At 41.3% G+C, this 15,474-nt stretch overlaps 1 protein-coding gene and 1 non-coding gene across 8 annotated transcripts in view; one reads left to right on the top strand and one right to left on the bottom strand.

Moving 5' to 3' along the window:
- Positions 1–14,107, bottom strand: part of NCOA7 (nuclear receptor coactivator 7) — a 165,329-nt gene extending 151,222 nt beyond the window's left edge. Inside the window, exon 1 of one of the 7 annotated variants that reach the window (XM_045499481.1) lies at positions 13,800–14,107. The gene's annotated coding sequence lies outside the window, so the exon portion shown is untranslated. Of the gene's footprint in view, positions 1–3,951; positions 4,220–4,656; positions 5,085–13,799 lie in introns of those variants that run through there. The other 6 variants (XM_045499482.1, XM_045499478.1, XM_045499479.1 and 3 more) reach the window with 6 other exon arrangements.
- A 776-nt stretch (positions 14,108–14,883) lies between these two features.
- Positions 14,884–14,955, top strand: TRNAE-CUC. The gene has a single exon. It is a non-coding gene; the product is annotated as a tRNA-Glu (tRNA).
- Positions 14,956–15,474: the final 519 nt, after the last annotated feature.

Here is a 15,474-nt window from a genome sequence, read left to right as displayed (position 1 = left end):
CTTCCTCTCTCTCTGCCCCTCCCCTGCTCATGCTCTGCCTCTCAAAAATAAATAAACATAAATAAATAAATAAATAAATAAATAAATAAATAAATAAATAAATAAGAGGAATTTAGTTTTGCTAAGCTAAGGCACACTGTTTTCCATTTGGCTGTATAAGCTCAAATATACTAAACTTTCAATTCTTGTTCAAATGATATTTAATGGAATTAAGTTGTTAATCAAAAACATATGTGTCCAGAGATCAATTCTGCAAATGTTTTCATTTGGTTTTGTGTGTTATGTTTTGCCTTGTTTCACAAAGGATGTGAGTCAGCTTTAAATAATAAATTCAATAAAGTGGGAAAATATAATTATATAAAAATCAGAATCAAGAGAAACAAGGTAGAACAGAAGCCCAATACCAAGGAAAAGTCAGAACATCAATATTAGGTCATAAGTTTTTACAAGGTTATTAAAATTGAGTTGCAAATTTGATTCTGCATTTGTATGTTGCCAAATCAAAAAGGGAAATATAATCAATTATGTCATCCTAGTTTTGCATGATGAAAAAAAGACATAATAATGGTGCAGGGGAAGTAAAGTTTTTCTTTGGCATTCATCACTAAATGGAACTTGCCTGGGTCTTCACACAAGAGCTGCAAAAGGAACCATGATCTTGGTAACCGCAACTCTAAGTAACAGAACAGCAGGTTTCTTGTGACTGCTGTTATTAGCAGAATCCTTCAGCGTGAGCACAACCGAGGGGGTCGGGGTGCAAAGGAAGCAAAACAAGGTAACCAAACCACATCATTTCTGAAAATCTGGCTCGACTGCTGGTCTAACACCTAGAATTGGGATGGAATATGTGGACTTAATGGCCTTTATTCTGCCAACCTTCTGTACGCGTCATTTCTCCCAGTTGAGATTCAGATCAAATTTTTGTGCAGACAACTGATATTCTCTGGTATGTACAAAGGCATTCTATGCCATTGTTCAGAGGACATTAATAGACAACAATTATTCTTCAACCACCAGTTCCCCATATTTGAAATTCAAAGTCATACAAATTTTCTTTTCCATACTTTTTCTGCAACCATAACAATTTTGGTTCCAACATATATAAATTGGGTAGATACCACTGGATGTAAAGAACAACTACAAAAATTATGGGCTGGGATACAAAAGAACTGTGATTTAAAAAAAAAAAAAAAGGACAGTCAATAACATTTTGAAAGGAAGGGATAGAAATTTTGACAATAAAATCTTGGGAAAGATACAGAAAGATAGGAGAGAGTATACTGAGTCTTAGAATTGCGTTCCAGTAGTGCATATGGGGGCAGGGTGTTGGGGGTTCACCAGATAGGGCCCTGTGAGTCATCCAATCAGAGACATTGCGCATTTGGATGCAGGACACACAGAGAAATGCCTCTCCCGTTCTGAGATTAAAAACTAGCTCTTACTTGATGGTTTCAAGGCCAAGAGTGTCAGCACAGCCTAAGCACTCAATTTCTATTTGTCAAATGAACAAATAAGTGTTTATTATCTGCAACAAAGTAAAAAGAGTTTAGGTAACCATAGGTGAGGGCTCTTCTGAGAAATTAAAGTGAACAAGTAAAAGCCATGTAAATTACCTGCTCAATATTCTTGATTACAAAGATATGAAATAGAATTATCTTTATTTGGGGGAGGATTTTTGCTTCCTTTTAATAAATCATAATATTTTTCATATGTTCCCTCTCACAATTGGTTCCCCCAATCTTACGATCTTTTACATAGAAATCTGATTTCCTCCCCATCTAGGAAGAGCCCAACTAGGCTGCAGAGCAATAGTAATAAACTGTGGCTTACCATAGTTTTATGAAAGTAAGCTTTTTGGGTAGTATGTAGTGAGGATAGTGATGAGGTATTAAAATGACAAAAAAAAAAAAAAAAAAAAAAGGGCTCCTGGCTGGCTCTTGGCCCATGCGACTCTTGATCTCAGGGTTGTGAGTTCCAGCCCCAAGCTGGGTATAGAGATTACTTAAAAATAAAATCTTAAAAACATTTTTTTAAATGACAAAAAAACTAAAGAAAAAAAAAAAGAAAATAAATGACTGGACTACTCCCAGATAATTGTGTTAAATAAAGTTACTGAAAAGAGGTTAATACTGACTGACTCATAAAACTTATATAACAGGAAAATAAAAACAAAATCAAAACAGGAAATTTCATAGTGAAAAAACATAGCCAATGAAATATGATACAGTTATCCTTAGATTTTTCCAAGATAACACAAAATTTAAAAGCATCAAGACATGGGATCTTCAAAATCCCTGATTTCCAAAATTTGACAAATTTGGAAATCAATATGCTTATACACTGAGGAAAACCTATAGAGTTGAAAATGGGTATACCATATATTTTGAAACAGGAGTCACAGACACTTCTTAATGCTTTTTTTTTTTATCTTTACCTGTAATAAAATATAATTAGATCATCCACAACAACTCAAATCAACCAGAGTTAATATGTCATTTACTAACCACATCACTGTTACCTCTAGAGTAACATAATCTTCTTTTAAACATGAAATGTATTCTTGAAATTGTATTTGAGAGTTTATTAGAAATATGTCTGATTATCAACGACGTTAAAAAATCTGCAAGCTTAGAATGAAATGCACTTATATTAGGAGTGGAAGAGAATTACCTCATTTAATAACACAATTAAAGGATAGCATGTGGTCCTGAGAATGCCAAAATTCATACTTAAAACTGTCAAGAGAATTTAATTTGACTCTTTGTAAAAGAGGCAATTTTTAAAATCCAGTTAAACTTCAAAAGCCACAGGACAAATACATGTAATCCTCAATTGTCTTTAGATGAAGCTTAAAACACAGTTCATTCAACAAATAACTCGTGAGCGCCCATTATCCATCAGACGCATTGCATTACAGAATTGAACAAGATGAAGACTCTGTCCTCCTGGAGCTGACATCGGCTCATTTTCCAAAGCTCTAAACCTTACTTAACACGTTAATATAAAATTGGAGTTCACAATGATCTACTTTCCAAAACTCTAAAGCTTCTTGCTGAATATAAAACTATTTTTTTAAAGGACAGCCCGAGAAGAGAGAATCGTGCTCAAAGCCCTGATGTATGAACTTCACACTTGGGAGAAAAGAAAGAATTCATAAACCAAAACACAAACCGTAACACCTAGCTGGAAGCTAGGCTGCGCCCAAGACTGCCTCTGCTGGCCGCCCGGGTGCATCCTTCCAGCAGATTCTCAACTCCCGACACCTGTATCAAACTTGCCACTCTTAAAACACATCGCTTTAGGAAAGCAGGAAGCTCCTCGAGTAAGCAGCAGAATACCCCAGCCTCATCTACGTCCGGAATAATCTGACTTCTGGAATAATAATCTGACCTTCCCTAACTGGCCCTAAAATGTTGACTGTAGGGGACTGAGCCATCAATTTTATATACCAGCCAGCCAGTTCTGAAATATACAAAAATCCACCGCTACTTCTACGTGCCGCTGAAATAACGCTTTGCGTGCTTACACGTTTGGCTAAAACAGGAAGAACGCATCTGCTCATCCAGCCGAAAAAATACGGTGACATATTTTCACCTGAGCTGCTGAAAATACAACGGTACCCCCCCAGCCCCCACCGCCCAAATAAGCCACGAGCCCACCGGTCCTCCCCACCCCCGCCCGCAGCCCACCGGGCCGGGGGTGGGGAAGGGGGGGGTGGTAAGCGGAGAAGGGTCAAGCTCTCCTTCGCCACCATTCGGCCTTCCGAGCTCCACAAGAGGTTGTCAGGTTAACGAGGTCTGCCTCCAGCGCCATTAGCACACCTCCGAGGGCTCTGCCGAGCCCGGGCAGGAGGCAAGTTTGGCGGGTCCTGGCCCCGGCTGCCCTCGTCTCCCCAGCGGCAGCATCAGCTGCGGGCGGCTGCGAGAGCGGGTCCCCGCCTCACCCACCTACCTACAGGGCGGGGGCGCCGGCTCCGCGGGTCCGGGAGAAGGGGATCGGGCGCACGCATTTCTGGGAGCGGTGGCCTCTGCTGCTCGGCGCGGGGGAGCGCATCCTCTAGGGTGGGTGGAAGGAGGGGTCGGGGGAGGATCGTGCGGCGAGGAGGAGCAGGGACGGGAGGAGGAGCAGCGAGGCGCGTGCCCCAGGGGACCGGCGTCCGGAGCTGATGGACTCGGGCGCCGCCAGGACTCCTCAGGCCTCTTCCCGGGCGCGGCGCCTTGCCAACCCTGCAGCTGCGCCCGCAGTCAGGGCATCGGCCGCGACAGGCTCGCGGGCCCGGCCGGAGGCGGGGAACTGCGGGTGGCGCGACGCGGTGCAGACGCCCGCCTCTAGCTCCGCCCGGCCCGCGCCACGCTCTGCGCCCCTCCGCGGCGGCGGGGGCTAGAAAGCTCGGCGGCCGGGCTCCGCGGCTCGGGCTGCGGCATCCTCCCCGCCCCGGCGACCTCGGAGCTGGAAGGCTGGGCGCCCCGGCCACCCCCGGTTGCTGCAGTCTCCGCTGCCCCGGCACAGCCCCAGTCCCGGCCGCGCGGCTCCGCCCCGGGGAGCTGCGCGCGCGGCCTCCGCAGGCCTCGGCCCATTGTGACGCCTCCGAGAGCCAGGTCGCTGCTACCCTGGAGGCCGGACGCCGGATGGTGGAGCCTGGGAGGGTCTTCTTACCTCGCCCCGGGCCGCATCCCCTACGGCTGGCCTGCCGTGGCACCGCGCTTCAAGTGAGGCTTTGAGAGCAGAGCCGAAGTTATAAAGCGTCTCCCCGGGCCTTAAAACCTTGAGTTTCCTTCCAGCTTGGGGGCTACTGGCCACAATTAATTCATCCTTCTGTCCTTTCCGGCGTTACGTTTCGCAAAGGGGCCCACCATCTCCTCCCCCTCCCGTTCCCGTTCCTGGTACTGCATCCCGGATGCTGCCAAATTATAATCATTACAGCGGTCGGGACGTAGCAGTTGGGCCCTCCAGGCCGACACTTGGCAGAGACCCGAGAGAGCCTTGGTTGGGGGGAGGATTTGCATCAGCAGCGGGGCAGTGCCTGTGAGCTTCCCATCCCCACTTGGGAGCTGTTTCCTCTGTGGTCCCATGACCAGCACTGCAAGATGACTAGCAGGATTTGATCTTGAGGTTTACCCTTGCACACACACAATGCAACTCACGGCGGAGTCTGCAGCTGGCCTGATAACATTGGTGTGTCAGAGGCCGTACACACAGGCCCACTAGATAGTGGCCTCCTCTGCGTTGTTGATGCTGCTGATGCTGTATCAGCCTCTCCTCAAAGGCCGAGCCAAGCATTTAACAGTGGTGGCTTTTGGATTTCAGTTGCAAGTAGGTCATGTTATACTATCTTGCGAGAAACGGAATAATCGCTCAATTCTACACTGAACATGTATAAAATGGGGCCTCCGGTTTACATCTTTAGGCATTGTGTGATTTGCTAATTATGTTCGAGGGAAAATTCCACTTACACTACAAAGACTTGATTTTATTGAATCAAAAGAACATTGTTTGGGCTTTCCAGAGAAACTGAGCCACTCTCACACTTCTTTGATCGGTGCTTTTATGATCTGGAAATCTAAGGTTAATTTTTTTTTTTTTTAATGGGCAAAGATAAGACATGTTCCATAGCGGTACAAACCGATAACATCCGGAAGATTTCTTGAGCATGTGGAGAAGGGTGGCAGCTGAACTGCTTAGGAGTCAGGAAACACTGACACATGACTTGGCCACTTAGAGGACTTTGATCTAGAGCCCCAGTTCATATCCAAAAGATACCTATTATTGGTCATGGTATTTTGCCCCCAGATTCAGAATAACCCAGCTATGTTTATAGAAATGTTTATGTGTCTGTGATGTGTAAGTGACAGAGTGAAGTCACCTAATGAGAATTTAGCAGTTGCTCACGCTAACAAAAGTTATGAAGTTTGCTTAGAACGCAGTGTGTAGAAGGACATTTGCAGAAATGTTCATTGAGCTGAAATTCTTGACTCTTTCCATCCTTTTGCCACCCAGAGTCTCCTTTTTTTTTCTTTATATACATTCCTATGTTTTCTCAAGAAACTAGTGATTTTTTTAAGTTTATTTTTATTTATTTGGGGGGCGGGGGTGGTGGGGCAGAGAGAAAAGAAGACAGAATCCCAAGCAGGCTTTGCTCTGTCAGCACACAGCCTGCTGTGGGACTCAAACTCATGGACTGAGAGATCATGATCTGAGCCAAAACCGAGAGTCAGAGGCTTTAACTGATTGAGCCACCCAGGCACCTGGTGATCTTTTTTTATTAGACAAAGATATAACTGAGTATGTATTTTAAAAGTAATAAGCATCTATTATAAAATGTCAGCCTTTCAAAAGCACTGGAGGTAACTTAAGTATCTTTTTTCATATCTTTATGAACTTCTCTAGGACTGCATACTGTATCACATACTTATTATAACATCACAGTGGAAGTCCTGGTATAATAAAGATTTGTGCTCCTCAGCTTAGAGGGAGAGAAAATTCCCCCTTAAATATTCCTCACTAGCTCTTTTTCATTAACTTAGCATTTATTGATTGGCCTAAGCACTGTCTTTATAGAGAAACCAGAAGAAATAAAATCATTTCCTTATCCTCTAGATGTGTGCTGTCCAAAACTGGCCACATGTAACCACTTCAATTTATTTTTTTTTAAGTTTATTTATTTATGTTGAGAGAGTGAAAGGGAAAGCACAAGGGGAGGTGGAGGGGAGAGGCAGAGAAAGGGAGAGAGAATCCCAAGTAGGCTCTGAGAGTCCAAGTTGGGGCTTGCGATCTCACAAAATGTGAGATCATGACCTGAGCCAAAATCAAGAGTCTATTGCTTAACCCACTGAGCCACCCAGGTGCCCTGTGGCCATTTAAATTTAAATTTAAATTAAAAATGTGTTTTTTCATTCAACTAGCCACATTTCAAGTGCTGAAAAGCCAAACACAGCTACTGGCTACTCTTTTGGACAGAATAGAATATTTCCATTATTACAAAAAATTATTCTGAAGAGTGCTGCTCTAAATAGAAGGTGAAGGGCCCCCGGATGGCTCAGTCCATTAAGCGTCAGATTTCGGCTCAGGTCATGATCTTATGGTTTGTGAGTTTGAGCCCCACATTAGGCTCTCTGCTGTCAGCGCAGAGCCCTCTTGGGATCCTGTCTCCCTCCCTCTCTGCACCCTCCTTCTCTCTCTCTCTCTCTCTCTCTCAAAAATAAGTTAACATTTAAAAATAAATAAATAAAATACATACATAAATAAATGGAAGGTGAAATTTTAATTGAGAGATAAAGTGAAATACTTAATAATTTGGGAAATATTAGTACACTAAAGATCAAACCTCATTAGAATGTGTACTTCTTAAGAACATGGTAATCTCTAGGAATTCAGGCACTGACTTCAGACTATAGCTTTACCTGTGCTGACCTTGCATATGTTACTTAACCTCTGTTGCTTTATCTGTAAAAGGTGGATGATAATAGTATCAACTTTACAAGGTGGATAGAGGGATTGAATGAGGTAATCCATGAATGATGCTTAGAATGTGACCTTCAAGAAAAGTTAGCTATTACTTTAATAATAAACATTACTATAGTAAAGGTTTTTGTTGGTTGGTTGGTTGGTTTTTTCATTGTATCCCTGGCACTCCTCATGTACCTGGCTAGTAGGTGCTTGGTAAATGTTGAGTTAATGAAAAATTACAGTGCTACACTAATTTTATGGCTATGAGGGCCTCTGTGAAATATGAAAACCATCCTTTTTACCTCTGTTGGCCATTGTAGGGCAATTTAGGTGGAATTGTCATCTTGCTTTTTTTGGTATAAAGAACCCTGTATGATGAGACTTTGGAGTAGATATGGAGAAGCAGAGATCGCTTTAGCTCTTAACAGAAGAAAAGATGGGTCACTTCACTAGCCTTCCTCTTTCGTGCTGCACAGGATAGAAATTGGACCAGTGGGGGGGCAACTGGATCCCTGCAGTCAGGCATCAGGTGTTCTCCCAAGCAACTTCCTGGAGGGCTTTGGGAAACATTACCAAACAATAGAAACTGTTACTGCAAATGTGTACAGTATTTTTCTTACATATATACCTAAAGATAATTTTGTAATCAAGAAGCATGGCTAGTGTGTCTGTTTTTAAATGCTACACTGGTTACATTTCCTTGCACTGGAATTCCAGGATATCAGCAAATAGCACTTTGCCAAAATGAAAAGCTCCCTGGATAAGCAATGAATTTACAACTACTGAAAGAATTGAAACTCCTTTGGAATTTTTCTCCATAAGGGCCATTGTGCATTGGGTGATGAGTTCGGTCTACTATCACCAAGCAGTTTCACTCTTAGTAGTTAAACCTATCCTTTTCCTCGCACAGAAGCACCTCCTCTCACACACCTGACTTAGGTTGGTTGGAACTCAGGGGTTCCAGAGGAGGTACATACTAATGTCATCTCTGGATGTTTGTGGTAGTTATCCTGGACCTAGAGAGATAGAATTGAGTTCACGATTTAATAGTGTTGAAGGCAGTGGTTCAATTTTACAACTGGTGTCACTGGTACAGATCATCATGGATTACCACCTTGAATTTTGAGAAAAATTTCAATAGGTCCTTTTGTGGATGGTCCTTTTGTGGATGGTTCAGTGCTTTTCTCGGCTTGTCATAAAATCTAAAGCAGAGGTAGAAATCTCCTTGTCATTTGAAAGGAGGAGCCTGCCAGAGTGTATTGAGAAAGAAATACTGATGTATATAGAAATGGATTGCTGTCCGGGTGCCGGTAAGCACATAGAACTTATGGTTGATTACTTAGATTAAGCCCAATAAATTTGCCCTTTCCTTTTATTCACAATTCACTAATAAATATCTGCTCTTGGAAACTTTCCTCTGTCTTGTTTCTGCTAAAAATAGTCTGTTCAGTAGCTTGAGAATTCATTACATATTTTTTACATTTTCTGAAAAACTTAGTCAAATAAGCTGGTGCAAAGACATTGTAGCTAAGATATCATTTAAAATTCTGAAATGAATCCCTAAACTGAACTGGTAGTTGTTGTCTGACTTTGTTAGATGAAAGAAATTTAGAGTGCAATAAGCTGAATAGGGTTTTTTCAAAGGAAATCATTGTAGATTCATAAAAAGTTGGAAAAAATGTGTAGGGAAGTCTCAGGTTCCAACCACCCCCACTGACCCCAGTTGCCCTCAATGGCAACATTTGGGTAACTCCAGTACAATATCAAAACCAGAAAAATGATATTGGTATGATCTTTCAAGTTTATATTTCATCAGTTTTACATACACTCATGTGTGAGTGTGTGTGTGTGTGTGTGTGTGTGTGTGTGTTCTAAGCAAATTTATCATCTGTACAGATTATTCTACTCACCACAATAAGACACAGGACTGTTCTAGCACCACAAAGCTCCCACAACCTACCCCTTTATAAAGTCTCATCCATCCTCCTCCCCACCACATCTCTAATTCCTGCAAATCACGAATCCCCTTTCATCTCTATAATTCCAAAAGTGCTATATAAAAGGAATCATACCAGGGGCACCTGGGTGGCTAGTGTCATTTGAGCATCCAACTCTTGATTTTGGCTCAGGTCGTAATCTCATGGTTCATAGGTTCAAGCCCTGCATCGAGCTCTGCGCTGGCAGTACAGAGCCTGCTTAGGATTCTCTCTCTCTCTCTCTCTCTCTCTCCCTCTCTCCATCCCTCCCCACTCCCCTCTCTCTCTCAAAAGTAAATAAATAAAATTTTTAAAAAGTAAAAGGAATCACACCATCTGTAACCTTTTGGATTGGCTTTTTTTTTTTTTTTCCACTCAGCCTAACTCCCTTGGGAACCATCCAAGGTGTTATGTGGATCAATAGCAGGTTCCTTTTTTTGATAAGTATTCCATGTTATGGATGTACCACAGTTTAACCATCCACCTATTGAAAGACCTTTCTGTTGTCTCCACTTTGGGACTATTATTAAAAAGCTGCTATAAACATTTGTGGGAAGATTTTGTGTGAACACAAGTTTTCATTTTTCTGGGATAAGTTCCCAAGAGTACAACTGATGGGTCATGTGGTAAGTGCATGTTTAGTTTTATAAGAAATTGCCAAGTTATTTTCCAGGGTAACTGTACCATTTTACACTCCCATCAGCAAAGTATGCATGATGAGTGGTGCATTTTTAATATATTAAATAAATTTATTAAAATATAGTCATACCTGTGTTTTACTATTCACTACTCTACTGTAATTACTTATTTACTTGAACCCCACCAGACTAAACTTCAAGGTCAAGAATCCCATTTTGTTCACCTTGATATCTTTGGTGACTAATATAGTCCCTGACATATATTAGTCAATAAATATCTCTTTAATACATAAATTAATGAACTTAAGAAGAATAGCTGAGTCAGGCTGAAATCAAATTGAAAACTAAAATTGTCAATAAATTATAACTATAAGTGAATTTGAATCGGATGCCATGATTTTTCTTCCAATATATAACAACATTTTCAAATCAGAAATTGGTACTCTGTAAGTTGAGTTGTTTTGGGAAAAATTAATAAAAACGAAATGCTAAATTAGGTTGGGCCAAGTCATTCATTTTAGTACTTTGGTGAAAGCAAAAGATTGGAAATAATCCAAATGACCAGTATGAAATGGCTTTAATAAAATATTGAAACAGTGGAATAGTATTTAGTTATCAAAAATAATGAATAACTTTTTATGTAAAGAATGGACATCCTTGGTGGGGGGGAGGGGCTGGGTGGCTCAGGCAGTTAAGCATCTGACTTGGCTCAGGTCATGATCTCACGGTTCATGAGTTTGAGCCCTGTGTCATGCTCTGCCTGCTTCAGATTCTATGTCCCTCTCTTGGTCTGCCCCTCCCCTGCTCACGTTCTGTCTCTGTCTCTCTCTCTCTCTCTCAAGAATAAATAAACATTAAAAAAAATTTTTTTAAAGAATTTTTGAAATATACTTCAAAAGGTATTTTTTAAAAAACTTATGTAAAGTATGTAGAGTACGTTCCTCTTTGTGTAAAAATAAGACAAAGAAATTAAAAAAGAAAAGATACATGCATAAAGATCTTAATTCTCCCTAAGTCAGTCTATAAAGTATAGAGTGTGCCTGGACCATCTTGTGACAGAAAATAAAGAAGTTCTCAAAAATTTAGGGTGACATGTCAAAAGAATACAGGAGCCAACTTAAAGGGACTCCTTCTGGCCAAATTTGGGACAATTTAATTATTAAGAAAAATGACAGTGATGGATTATAATACCTTGAATAAAAGCACAAAAACAGAAAAAGACTATGAGTCCAAACTGATATTTAAAAATTAAATAGAGAATAAAAAGAGAAAGGAGAGAATGGGAAGTTGTTTACATGAGAATGATAAAATAACACTATTTTGCAATCACCATGGTAGTAATTGATTCAAGCAAAGATTGTCAGTGGATGCTAAAACCATCAGGTGAAAGTTTGCTGAGGAACAGAAGATTCATACATTCTCAAAGTATGGTGGACACCTTAGCCAAATACTCAGAGTTACTGTATATTTCCTATAGTTGCTGTAAAAAAAAAAAAAAAATCCACAAACTTAAGGGCTTGAAACAACACAAACTTATTATCGTACAGTTCTGTGATCCAGAAGTCTGACCTGAGTCTCATTCTAGGTATTGGCGGAGCTGTTTTCTTTCTGGAGGCTCGAGGGGACCTGTATTCCTCAGCTTAGGGTCTCCTTCCTCCCTCTTCAAAGCCAGGAAAGGCAGGGTGAGTTTTCCTCAGATCACATAGCTAGGACACTAACTCTGCTGCCTGTCTCCTTCATTTATAAGGACGCTTGTAATAATTTTGGGCCTACTCAGATGATCCAGCATTAATTTCCTGTGTCTCAAAACCCTTAACTTCATCACATCTGCAACGTCCCTATTGCCACGTGAGGTAACACATTTATGTGTTCTGGAGATTAGAATAGGGACATCCCCATGGGGGCCATTATTCTGCTACAGCATTGATCATGAAAGATAATGTGATAGATCAGCATTATGCACATTCTGATGTAATGCCCTGAGAAGAACACATCACCTAAGGTTCTTGTCAAAATAAATATTTATCTGAATTGAGGGCCTTTCTGAAACAACTGTCCTTCACTATTCAGAAAGGTCAATATTGTTAAAAAAAAAATTGGGGAATTGTTCCAGATTTAAAAAAGGAGAATACAGAAACGTGACAACTAAATGTACTGTATAATCCTTGGGTGCATCCCGGGTAAAAAGAAAAAATACAAAAAGTGTTGTTATGACAATTGAAAAATTTGATTATTAACTGTATAATAAATACTAATATTGTATTAAATTTAAATTTCCAGGGTGCCTGGGTGGCTTGGTCAGTTAAACATCTGACTCTTGGTTTTGGCTCAGCTCAGAGCCCCAGGACGAAGGGCTGTCAGCACAGAGCCAGCTTGGGATTCTCTCTCTCCTCTCTGCCCCTCCCCTGCTTTCTCTTCCTCTTTCTCAAGGTAAATAAATAAACATTAAAAAAGTAAATTTCCTAAGTATGATAGTTGTATTGCTTGTTCTTAGGAAATAGATGATAAAGTATTTAAAAGTAAAGTGTTATGATGTCTGCAACTAACCTAAAATGCTTCAGAAAAAAGATCAAGAGAAGTAAATATGGCAAAATATTAACAGCTGGTGACTCTAGATCAGCTCTGTAAAATAGAAATACAATACAAGGCACATACATAATTTTAAATATTCTAGTAGATACGTTAAAAAGTGAAAATAAAGTGAAATTTTAATATATGAATCCAATATATTTCTAATTGAAAATGTAATCAATGTAAAAATTGTTCTTTTTACTTTTTTTTTTATTTGAGAGAGAGAGAGAGAGAATGAATGCACAAATGTGGGGAGAGGGGCAGAGGGAGAGAGAGAATAATCCTAAACAGGCCCAGCCTAGAGCCCAGAGTCCAGGCGGGGCTCGATCCACCACCTGGGATCATGACCTGATCCTAAATCAAGAATTGGTTGCTCAACCAACTGAACCACCCAGGAACCCCTCAACATAAAAATTATTAATGATGTATTTTACATTATTTTGTTTTTCATATTAAGGCTTAAAAAACCAGCAGGCATTCATCACTTATGGAACATCGAAGTTTGTGCTAGCCACATTTCAATGCATGATAGTCACACGTTGCTCATCTTACTAAATTGGGGAGCACAAGTGCAGATGAAGGGCATATATGTGTTCATTTTCCTACACTTGGAATTTCCTGTAGGTTTGGAACTTTTCAAGATAAAAAGTTGGGAAAAAATACACATTCACTTGTGCATGCATAGACTGTTTCTAGAAGGTTATAGAAGAAACTGTTAACGCTGGTTATCTCTGGGAAAAAGAAATTACTGGCTGGGGAAAAGAGAGGGATGGTGATTTTCACTGCACCTTTTTGTCCTGTTGTAGCATATTGTGACTAACCCTATTAAAACTTAAAATTATTCTAAAAATAATATCTGCTTTACCTTTTTATTCAAAACCATACCCTTTGCTACTAAACTCTGGTAATCCCCACTTCGAAGATAAGAGCTCCACCTACCGAACTTGATTTCCTAAAAAGTCCTTGATATAGGAAAGAGGAGTGTGTCCTATCTAAAATATAATTAAGTTTAAAAATTACTTGTGATATTTCCATGTTTATCAGACCTGAAAAATCCTTTTATCTTCCTGTTTGCATATTATTAAACAAGTGTAGACAAATTTTATCAACAATCTAAACCACCTCTGAGTTGCTGAAGACAAGAAACAATATCCAAGCACAGGCTCACCCAGATTCTGCGGTGGTGGATGCCCGCTGGAACTCACAGTGGCGCCGGGGGTTGTGAGCAAGTTCATTATGAATTTATTATGTTTTACTTAAGCCTCCTTCCATCTTGCAACGGAGCGGGGTCTCTTGGGTTACATTTGTTCAACTGCAACGGTTGGCACTTCAAAGAGGAGTTACATCCTGTTGCCTTCTGCTCGTATTTCAAGAGGGTTTCTGAATCGAGGATGGGCTGTAAGGTTTCTTTACTCCTCTGGTAATTGCATCATTTCCTGGCCGCGTCTCGAGCATAACGCGGAGAGATGAAGCAATTGCCCAGATAATAACACTGAAAAAAAAAAAAAAAAAAAAAAAAAAACACCCAAAAAACAAAGGATAATGGAAACACAGCGGGTGGCAAGGTTTGGTGGATCCGGGTGCAGATGCTGTCCCTGGTTCTTCACTAGGCACGGCACCCGCAGCTCTCTCGGCTTCGTTAGCCTGACTCCCAAGTAAGTAGTCATCATCAGGATAGATACACAGTTGCTTCCTAAGAGGCCACGTGGCCCTTGGGCACCTACAGCTTTAGAGCCCGTGCCTTGTGCCAAGGACGCGTGCGGTGTCCCACCCGCCAAGACAACGTGAAATGCGCTCCGCCAGTGACAATCTAGATTGAGTACAATGTTTAGTGGCACTTAACATCTGCGTGAGAGGGAAAGACAGAAAGCGACAGAGGTTAGATTTAGAAAGAGCAGCTAGATGATTAAGAAAATAATAAAGCAAATTACAAGGTTCTCTAACATTACAGTACTCTAACTTGTGTATAGGCACCGACACAGTCAGACATTCATAATTACAATGAAATTTCAGGACCTCTTTTCTAGCAGGGCATTCGGAAGAGGATTGGAGTTGTAAGCTCCAGCTTTTTCCCGCAGGGACTGCCTCGGTGCTGGGCTCGGAGCGCAGAAACTGTGCCTCAGTTTTGGAAGCTGAGACTCCAAACCCGAGCCAAGTAGGTGGGGCTTACAATCACAATCTTTTCTACTGGCCAGATTTACGTAGAGATTTTTAAAGCAGCAAATACACTTCAGTAACGCATTAAGTCAAGCTCCCTGGTGGTCTAGTGGTTAGGATTCGGCGCTCTCACCGCCGCGGCCCGGGTTCGATTCCCGGTCAGGGAAACGCTGCCTTTTTTCCTACAACCTAAAAAAGTTTTGCGATCTTTAACTGCTTTTTATCGCGGATGTGTCATTCAATCATAAAAATTGATTTCGTTTTTAAACGTTATTTGATCTCAGATTTAAAATACGCCTTTTTTTTCCAGCCCATGTACAACAGGTTCACTCCCTGCTCCTCAAAGCATCCTGCGGGTCGGTTGCACATAGGAGAATGTAAACATTGGGTTCCACCTGCTGGGGCCCTGGTAGGATGCCTTACCCACATAGGGACTGGAGAGTTGGAAGGGAACAAGGTGGAGGTCCTGTGAGATAAGCAGGGGAAGCCTGGTTAGAGAGGAGGGTGGGTGAAGAGAAAGACAGTAAGCAGAGTGGTGAGTGGGGAAATGAGGTACACTTCCTGTTGCAGTGCCTGTCCCCTTAAATAAACTAGAATGCAAGCACATTGTGGGAGAAGAAGCAAAGCACGGAACGGCCTCTGTACATAATTACAACAGAAATGTCCAGAAGCAGAGCAGGGAGAGC

Source organism: Leopardus geoffroyi, chromosome B2, assembly GCF_018350155.1.
Source record: "Leopardus geoffroyi isolate Oge1 chromosome B2, O.geoffroyi_Oge1_pat1.0, whole genome shotgun sequence".
Lineage (NCBI taxonomy): Eukaryota > Metazoa > Chordata > Mammalia > Carnivora > Felidae > Leopardus > Leopardus geoffroyi.
Note: the sequence above shows the minus strand (reverse complement) of the source record. Positions and strands in the feature narration are given on the sequence as shown.